The sequence below is a fragment of the Poromitra crassiceps genome, assembly GCF_964638095.1.
Source record: "Poromitra crassiceps genome assembly, chromosome: 15".
NCBI lineage: Eukaryota > Metazoa > Chordata > Actinopteri > Beryciformes > Melamphaidae > Poromitra > Poromitra crassiceps.
In genome coordinates this window covers 40,221,670-40,231,827 of record NC_139634.1, presented here as the reverse complement: position 1 = coordinate 40,231,827, position 10,158 = coordinate 40,221,670, and the positions used below count along the sequence as shown (strand labels likewise).

Sequence of the window (10,158 nt, the reverse complement as noted above, 5' to 3'; positions counted from 1 at the left end):
AATTTCACTAACAGGCTAGATGACCCTTATGGCCGATTTTAGAATATTCCCCCAACAGAAATAACACTGCTGAACGCAACATGCAAGATACCTGCTGAATAAGTGTCCAAATGTTCATGTCATTCTGGCCAATACTCCACTTCTGTTATAACATTTCAGTCTATGGAATAGTATATTTCAATAATCTTTATGACTAAAAGGCTAAAAGTAATCTCATGCGTAAGAAATGACTGTAGTCATTTCTTGCGGCCTTATTTATGTTAATAATATTTCTTAGTATTTGTTTATAATGTTTAATGCTGGTGGCATCTGCTTTTTTTGCACACATAATTATAAAACGGATTAAAAAAAACAGCAAACCAGCAAGTAAAGTGCAGATAGAGACGCAAAACCCTGAAAGAGCTTATTATGGGTCTCTACCTCAGAAACCCAAATAATAATAATAATAATAATAATAATCTGTCCAAAGCGTAAAATACAACAGAAACAAGATGGAAACAAGAAAAACAAAATAGACAAAGAAAAGAAAATTCACAGTAAAAAGTGAAACAAAAAGCAGAATGAGTTAGTAGACAGTTACTGTATCTGTTGTCACAGCTGATGAGTTAGTCGACATACATATTTACTGTATCTGTTGTCACAGCTGATGAGTTAGTCGACATACATATTTACTGTATCTGTTGTCACAGCTGATTTACTGTTGACTGATCTTGTCTATTTTCATTCTTCTTTCTAAATCTTTTTATGAGGTTGTATTGGAGAGGGAAGGAGAGGAGGAAGGGAGAAGGAAAGAGGGGAGGACAGGGAGGTAGTGTTTGCCTCTGGAGCTGGTAGGGGTGCAGTCAGTGTCTTGCTCATGGACACTTCAACAGGTTGTGGGGTTTGAACCCGGGTCCTTGTCTTACAGCTCCTGTGGTCTGGTCTGTGTGTTTGCAGTCGAACCTGCGGCCGACGCAGGTTCGAATCCGACCCGAGGTCCTTTGCTGCATGTCATCCCCGAGCTCTTTCTCTCTCCCCACCTTTCCTGTCTGCCTGATGTTCTGTCTAATGAAGGCAAAAATGCCCCCAAAAAGAATAAATAAATAAAAAAAAAGCTGTGGGAGCCGGTGCAGTGAGACTCGCCCACCTTTACGGTGGCCTGGCACCCCAAGAGGCCGCTGCTGGCACTATGCCTGCGACGACAAGGAGGGCAAATACAACCAAGAGGCAGGCACCGTCAAACTGTTCAGCCTGCCCAACAACTCCTGAGCTGAGCTGCCTGCAGGGGGCGCTCTGCTGCTGGGGGTTCAGCTGCATTTTAAAGTAACCCAACCGTATTATGTCAGCTGCCACTTTTGCAAAATGACAGGCGGCCAGGGGCCAGTTAATAAACATGAATCATTTTCTGTAGCAGATTGTTGGTTTTTGGGGTGCCAGCTAAGAGTTTAGTGTGACTCTTTTAACATTGAAGCTTTTTACACTCTGCCATAAACTCACATAGCATCAATCTGAATTAACCAGCAAGCAGAATGCAAACAAATAATCAAAGCAATAATCAGTGCGACAATGCAAAACTAGGGAACCTCAATATAAATCAGTATTGGAGGTACAAACCATGTACACAATAAAAATGTCTTTCAGGCAAGTCCAAATAATCAACCAAACTAGATGTTATTTACCCAAAATAGATGTCAGTGTTAAAAACAAATAAACAAACAAAACACAATAACAATGAACAAAAAAAGTTGATTGATTGATTGATTTTATTATGGATATAAAAGACGGCAAAATCCAGGGGATATACATGTAAAAGCAGACACTTATTTCCAACATGGTCCCTGGTCTTAACACGTTCACTGCCGTCGACGAGTTGACTCGTCAAAAAAAAATCCAACGGTTGACTGCCGTTGACGAGTCAACTCGTCAAAATAAAAATAAAAACATTTTTTTGGCGGTGGGACGTGGATCAACGCCCCCCACGTCTCCTATAAAAATATGGGAACCACCGAACGTGTACAACCCATTCCACCGACCCACTAAGTGGCGACAGTGCTCTCCAGACTAGAAAAAGCCGAGCCAAAACTGCAGGGGAACGCGCAAGGAAACCATTCTCATACTGTAAAATGGATTGGCGAAAACGCTTTCGCTTTCGCGCTGGGAGCTGCGGTGGGGGATTGCAAATTTGCATAATAGATTATGGGTGCAACACACTTTGAAACACCGGCAGAAAGCCCACAATCGCACGCAGCTTCATTCCAGCTGAGCTCACAACCGAAACGAACGAGGCCCATGCAGACTCGCCCAAAGAGCGGCCGCCAGCAGCCAGGCAGCACAGACAGGCAAAGCCTTGCTTGTACCGCTGCAGCCACGGAGGGAGGAGGAGAACACACACGGAGGGAGGAGTTTGAAGGAGAGGGGGGTTTCCTGCTGCTATGGAGGAAATTACTGTTCAAAACTATTGTTTAGATGTCTGACGTCTTACGCCAAAAATAAATGGTTAAAGTGACTGTTCTATCGAATTTCACAAAAAGCCATTTATCTCAGCTTAAATTTTCAGACGCTGAAACCATGCTGTATTCAACTGCTAATGCCTACATAACTACTAACTCTACAAACGAACTCTTTTAGACAGAGAAAGCACACATTCTATTAGTTCTTTTGAGATATTTTGTGTTCACAAAATCTTAGCAGAAAAGAATCCTCGGCTCTTGAAAGATGAGCCAGAATCCTCAAAAAAAAACCTTGGCAGAAGCTACCTACAGTAAAAAAAAACTGCTGGCAGTGAATGTGTTAAAAAACAGGACACACAGTAACACATTAAGTAACAGTAACACATGACATCAAATAAACATACAGATCAATCAAGAATAAAAAGAAACAAGAGATACAAGCAACACAAGTTCAGAAACCAAGTCAACAAAAGGCTCAGTACGCTCCTCTAGCTTACTCAGCAGGAATTATTTCAGAAGGTTCTTAAAACCGCTCAGAGAATTCTCAGACTTAAACCACTGTACCAGGATATACAGGTGTAGTCATAGTGACTTGAATTAAAGACAGCTAAAAGCCTCATGGTCTTCTTGTCAAGGAATTGAGATATTCTTATCAAATACTTTGTCCTTGAGTGTATTTTCCCAATGACAGAGAGGGCTACAGCCTCACTCATCACACATTGATCCAATTGACTTCCCAGATACGTTACACAACACTTTTCCTGTAACTTAGCACCATTACATTCCACCCAAAAACTGGGTTGGTCCCTTAATTTATACTTTGTTCCAAAAACAATACATTCAGATTTTCCTAAGTGCAGGATAGCTTATTGTTGCATAACAACGAGCTACATTATGAAGCTGTTTGCTAAGTGATGATCTAACTGATTCTAAGCACTCTCAGGTTACCAACAAGGTGGAATCATCTGCGTACAGAAATAAAGGACATGAACAAGCAGATTCCATGTCATTAATGTACAACAAACATGATAAAGGACCTTCCTTGGGGGACCCCACAGGTGAGGTTTTTGGGCTCAGAGTTACTCCTCCTACTTCTACTCTTTGTACTCTGTCAGAGAGGTATGACTGTATCCAATCCAGTGCCTCCTTTTGCCTTCAGTTTACATAGTAAGATTTGGTGATTGACAGTGTTGAATGCTTTTTGTAGGTCAAGCATTGCCACTCTGCTATACTTGCCACAGTCAATTTGCTTCTTAATAATACAAGTTAGAAAATACGTTTGTTCACTTCAATTCAGTTCTCAAATCTGTTCAGAGTAAACCCTCTTCCCAAACAAATTAACAAGGGGTTCTCGAAAAAGAAAATTAACCCCCGGGCCGCAAGTTGAGTATCACATAATGTCCTATTGGACAGAGACAAGCTTGTTCCCACTGCGAACAGTGGAGGCGCTCTTCAGCAGGTTAGATGCAGCGGTGTTTCTTCAAAGTACTTGAGTGTCTGAACATTTTCTTACAGCAGACACAGTTGTAGGGTTTAGCTCCAGTGTGAATGCGTTGGTGTGATTTTAGGTGATATAACCAACTGAACCTGCTCCCACATTGGTCACAGCTGTAGGGTTTAACTCCAGTGTGAATGTGTTGGTGTGTTGTTAGGCTACCTAACCGACTGAACCTGCTCCCACATTGGTCACAGCTGTAGGGTTTAACTCCAGTGTGGATGCGTTGGTGTGTTTTTAGGCTACCTAACAGACTGAACCTGCTCCCACATTGGTCACAGCTGTAGGGTTTAGCTCCAGTGTGAATGCGTTGGTGCATTGTTAGGTGATGTGAGTGACTGAACCTGCTCCCACATTGGTCACAGCAGTAGGGTTTATCTCCAGTGTGAATGCGTTGGTGTGTTTTTAGGCTATCTAACTGACTGAACCTGCTCCCACATTGGTCACAGCTGTAGGGTTTAACTCCAGTGTGAATGCGTTGGTGTGTTCTTAGGTTACCTAACTGACTGAAGCTGCTCGCACATTCCTCACAGCTGTATGGTTTAACTCCAGTGTGAATGCGTTGGTGTGTTCTTAGGTTACCTAACTGACTGAAACAGCTCCCACACTGCTGACAGTAGTAAGACTTCTCTCCTGAGTGAACTCTCTGATGTTGCTTTAAGTGGTCAAGTCTTGTGAATGTTTTGTCACACTGATCACAGCGGTGACGTCTGGGTCCACTGGTGTCTCTCTGCTTCTATAAAAAGATAGAAAGAAAGAATCAGGACAGAGACACTGTGTGTGTGTGTGTGTGTGTGTGTGTGTGTGTGTGTGTGTGTGTGTGTGTGTGTGCGCGTGTGCGTGTGTGTACGTGTACGTGTACGTGTGTGTCAGACAGTGGCGGTTGGTGACTTCAAAACTGAGGAGGAGGGAGGAAAACCAACCCAGGGGGGTCATGTTATTTTACACTAGTTACCTAGACACTAGACCAGGGGTGCCCACACTTTTTCAGCTTGGGAGCTACTTTTAAAATGACCAAGTCAAAGTGATCTACCAAACATATTTATTTATATATATATACACTGAGTATACAGTGGAAAACAGTGGAACAGTGGAAAAACAGTGGAAACAGTGGAAAAACAGTGGAAAAACAGTTAAAAAATGCCATGCGATCGACCACACTACCTTCGCGATGGACCGGTCGATCGCGATCGACGTATTGGCACCCCTGCACTAGACACATTGATATTAGGGACCGTTCGTTATTTAGGGAAGGGGCCACTGGAGGAAAATAGGGTAGGGTAATCTTGTTTTAAATTTAGTTTGAGGGAGGGTACACTCTCTTTAATTTGAGTCCAGGAGAGGGGTATACAATTTTGATTAGATAAAAATATATAAACTTTTTGTCTGTGTGTAATGTTTGCTTTTCGGACTTCAACAACTACTGAGTTGCTTCATTTACACCCCTCCTGTCCAAACTGTTTGGTATGTCCCGGTGCATTGTTTCTCTTTGGCGGTCTGATCTGTCGATCTTTGTGCTTGGCCTATCCAGACAGTAGGCGTGTACAGTATCTGGCCAATCAGTGGCGCTTTTCTGGTGATTCCGCGGCTGCTGGGCTCTGTTTGCCTCGACGGAGGGCTGGGGTCTTGTACGCACCGCTGGGGTAACCTATACGTTCATACCAGCGAAGCTGCGACAGGCTGGTGTGCTGTTGCTGCTTTCTTTCGGGAGCGCGAGCCCCAGAGGTGTCTTTCGTAACGAGTGGCTGACTCATTGTGATACTAATAGTTTGATTTGATTGTATAACTTAGTGTAAGACCACCATCCTGCAGGAGCCCTTACACTAATTATTGTTGCTGCGTGCTATCATGACGTGGTGATATGTAACAAGTGTCAACCAACCTGTGCTGTGATGCTATGAGCTGTTTTAATTAAAACATATAGCCTATATATATTTTTGTCGATAATAAAGATTCCTATTTTAATATTAAGCTGCTTCTTGGTGTGTGTGCCTTAACGGCGTTGGAGCCTGTGGCTGTGGTCTCTAGGTGCCACAATATGGAAGTAGGCTACATTTCCAGCACGAAAAGTCGAGCAAACAAACAGACATGGCATCACAAAATATATATAGCAAACAAACAGACATGGCATCACAAAATATACTGTATATGGGCTCTATCGTTGCGCCAGATAAGTCTTCTAGGAAGTCACAGTAGAACCGAGTTACGGCTCACTCATCTCCTAAATTACGTTAAGTCTGCAAGTGATATTTATACCACCAGGATGACATATATGTTTCACATAGGGTTGTGTTTTGATTTCGAGATTTTATTTTGTCCAATATTGAAATGTTCGACAATTGCATGTTGTGTTAACATTATTTCTATCTACCTTTCTATCTATTTAGGCTAATTTGGATGCTATTTGTTATCGAAATGTAGCTCAATGGATGCTGGGAGATTTTACATGTGTGGCTTTGTGCCTGTCTGCTGAGGGAGTGAGAGAGAGAGGGGGGACAGAGAGTGGAGAGTCCGCCACAATAATAGAACCGGCTAACTTTTTTCCATCAGTCATTGACTGCTATTTAAACACAAATATTGATATGCACAGACTGAAGATTGTTTCACAAGCGAAAATAGCATTATGTAGCGACCAGAGGAGGCGGTCGCTCTGATTGGTGACAGTTCTGCTCTAAGAAGCGCAAAGGATTATGGGAGTTCATGTTCTTGTGGGAAGCTTTATGTTACAGTTAAAAACGTGGTTTAGTGATGTTGTGCTCGTGTTTTGATTGCATTATGTGATAATGGCAATGTTTGTGTGGCAAGGATGTTTAGTTTTACTATCAATGTAGCCACCACGACTGAGACTGTTAGTGTGTTCGATCACCTCTGGCCGGAGTTTCTGCATATGTTTGGTTAAAAGTAAGATATCGGTTTCAGTCCGCATTCTTCCACGCTCGCCACAATATTGTTTGGGGAGGGTGAATCATATTTTTTAAATCACTTGGGGAGGGTCAAGGAAAAATATATTTTGATCGAGGAAGGGGCACAGCTTTTTATTTCAGAGCACACCAAATCCCTCCAGTGACCCCCCTTCTAAATAACGAATGGTCCCTTACTAGACAGCTACTGTACCACTGTGTGTTTTTGATATACAGGCAACTTGCGGGCTCTATAAATAAATGTAACCCTGTAATGTGTTCAGCATGTGTTAAGCTCTATTTAGTGTTCAGCATGTGTTTTCCTGAAGTAAAAAACTTAATTTTAATTCATGTTGTTAAAAAGGTCTAGTCTACAGTTGTACTGTATGTTACAGTTCATTATATGTTTTAAGATACAAAACCTGTAAGGGATAGATGTCATTTATTTCAATCCATCATTTGATTTTGTCTATGTAAATAACTGCCTCTAGTGACTAGAGGCAGTTATTTACACTGTACACTGTACAAGTACACTGTACTCCATAAAGTTTGAAGTCGGACTAGAGTCTAGTCCGACTTCAAACGTTATGGAGTACAATGTAACGTTTGTTACATATATAATGGGTGAAAAGGTCTAACTGTCTTTTATTGAGAAAAGAAAGGTGAATAAGGTACCGTATAGACCGTTTCCATGGAATTGTCAGCCCTGTCTAGGAGTCCTGACAGTCTTGTTCTACTGTACTAGCAAACACTGCAACAGGAAGTGAGCTGGGCTTCAATTTAGAATGTTTTTGTTGTCAAGTTAAAACTGTCTCTACAGAAAAGAAATAAAAATGATTCTAATTGATTTGATCTATTCTGTGCTGCTACGTGCAGATTGGTTTTTGATCCTGGATTTAGTCTGGTTCCACCATGCTGACTTCCATGGTGAGCCTGTCCCAGTGAGCCACATTCCACAGAGGGAACGTTTGGATGCTGTGTGTGTGTGTGTGTGTGTGTGTGTGTGTGTGTGTGTGTGTGTGTGTGTGTGTGTGTGTGTGTGTGTGCGTGCGTGCGTGCGTGCGTGCGTGCGTGTGTGTGTGTGTGTGGAACATCAGTGACACAACAGTGATGTTTTTTTCCTCACCTCTTCTGAAGAATTCATCTTGACAGTGTTCCTCTCCTCTGCCAGATGTCTCTTCCAGCCAATCAGCTCTGAGAAACAGAGATAGATGAAGACAGGGAACACCCACAAAATCAATACTAATACTAATAAGAAGAATGTAGCTGCAAGCAGTGATTTTAGGATCCAAGCAGTTCTCTGAAGACTAAAACCTACTGAAGAAATATTAAGGTGTCATTAATGTGAATGGAAAAACAGTAAAAGTGCTCTTATATAATTGATTTCCTTAAGATTGATTTAAAACACTAGAGGGCACTGGACTCAGTAGAGTGACCTCTGCCAACCTTTCTACAAAGTTTTGTGATGTTACGTCAATCTGTTTGGAAGTTGGAAGACAGCTGGACAGGAGGTTGGAAGACAGGTCAAGGGACCATTTGGAAAATGGTGATGGCCATTTTTCCCTCGCCAAAACTTTGTCTGACTTTGAATCATTAGTTATTTAGCCCCCTTTCCGACAAGCTAGCAGGACAAGCTTGGTCCCCTTGGAAACCTAAGGTTGTCTCCTTTCAAATGATATCCCTACCTTTTCCCAAGCTCGAAATTTGAGCGTGTCACAGTCTCTGAAAGACAGTCTCACCGCCGTTCCTGCTGGCAATCCCGCGGGTGTCATAGGTAATAAAACATTGGGGGGAAAAACACATTTTGGACAGGTTTTTCTCTTGGGATCATCAAAATCTTTATTTTAGACGTCCTATGGATACCAAAAATCCAGAATAGAAACAAAATAAGGGGGGTGTGCGTGGACCCCTCCGAGGTGCCTTACTAATAAGTTAGAGCACTATCATGGTATAATATAGACCCTGAATCGACGGATATTGGTTTGATGTGCAGAAGACGGTCATTCTACATGAAAATATTTGCTGGCATATTCTACAAAAATAATGTTTCTGGATCCATTTCCTTGACACAATGGAGCCAAGGGGACAGGAGTGATGTGTAAACATAAGGAATAGTTTTCAGGTACAGTAGTGATGCATCTAATATAATATATATGGCTGTAGTGGACTCTATCGCTCAAAAACTGAAAGCTGGAAGGTTACCTTTGTTTGTCTTTTGCACTCTGGCAGTTGTTCGTTTAGCTCTTTTCTTCACAACATTTGTGTTTCCTTGTGGTGTGGTCGTGGCGTTCCTTTTGGCGTCAGTGTTTGCTCGTGGTTTAGATGTTTTTGTTGGATCATCCGTGGTGAACTTTCTAGTTTTCCGATGCGTTCCTCTCTTCTTCTCTCTCTTCTTGTTTGACTTAGTCTCTGAGCTTAAGATGGACCAATCAGAATAACTCAAGTTATCTTTAGGTTCCCACTGTGTGTCAGAGTCACAAATGCTCAGGTCCTCGTCTTCACTGTTGTCCAGCTGAGGCATTAGTAGATGAAGAGCACTACGTATGGTCTGCTCAGATAGTCTGCTCAAGACGACCACTGCCTTTTTCACTCCATTCAGAGAACTAGAAGCCTCCTCCTTTTGTGGCTTTTTGCCTTTATCTGTATCCTGAGTCTTGCTGTCCAGTCGATGTGATGGAGCAGTAGGTCTGTTAGGAGTCAGAGAGCTGCAGACCTGAGTCTCAGGGAGAACAGCCTCATATGGGGTTTGAGACATATTATCTACAAAGACAAAAACAAAAGTTTATTTGAAAGTTAATTCACGCATTTTGTTACAGGTCTCGGACTGAGATCCCAAATAAACAGATAACGTCCCTGTATAAACAGGATAAAGAGTGAGACACGGACAAGGTGCTGTGTTTAATTGCAGCTCCGCTCATCAGAATTTATTTTAGATTGTGCAAAATATATCTTTTTTCTTTCTCTTTGTATTTTGTTTCCATATTTCAATGTTACTGTAACAATTCACATTTTCATAATATCCAAAAATATAATCAAACTATAGTCACAATCTTCTTCACCTTCAAAATAAAACAAACATTTTCCATGTTCCATTTCCTGAGTTCAATGAAGTGTACTAAGCATGAATAAATCCTCATTCAGTCTATTAACTGAGCTAAGGTTTCATTTACCACTACATTCCTACATTAGGCTACTAAGAAATAGAGAATTTCTAGGCCATTTTGCATCACCCACAATAGACCAAATCACCGTGACGTCACCATGTAAACAAATTTACTTCCGGGTACCACTTGGGGAAGGCGGCAGGTTTAAATGTGCATGTTGTCAAATAAAT

General features: G+C 41.8%; 1 long non-coding RNA gene across 1 annotated transcript; it reads right to left on the bottom strand.

The window, feature by feature from the left end:
- Positions 1-2,564: 2,564 nt before the first annotated feature.
- Positions 2,565-9,547, bottom strand: LOC310790295. Its single transcript, XR_014553371.1, has 3 exons — positions 9,027-9,547; positions 7,951-8,018; positions 2,565-4,660 (listed from the first exon to the last, which is right to left on the bottom strand). It is a non-coding gene; the product is annotated as an uncharacterized lncRNA (long non-coding RNA).
- Between the last annotated feature and the right edge of the window lie 611 nt (positions 9,548-10,158).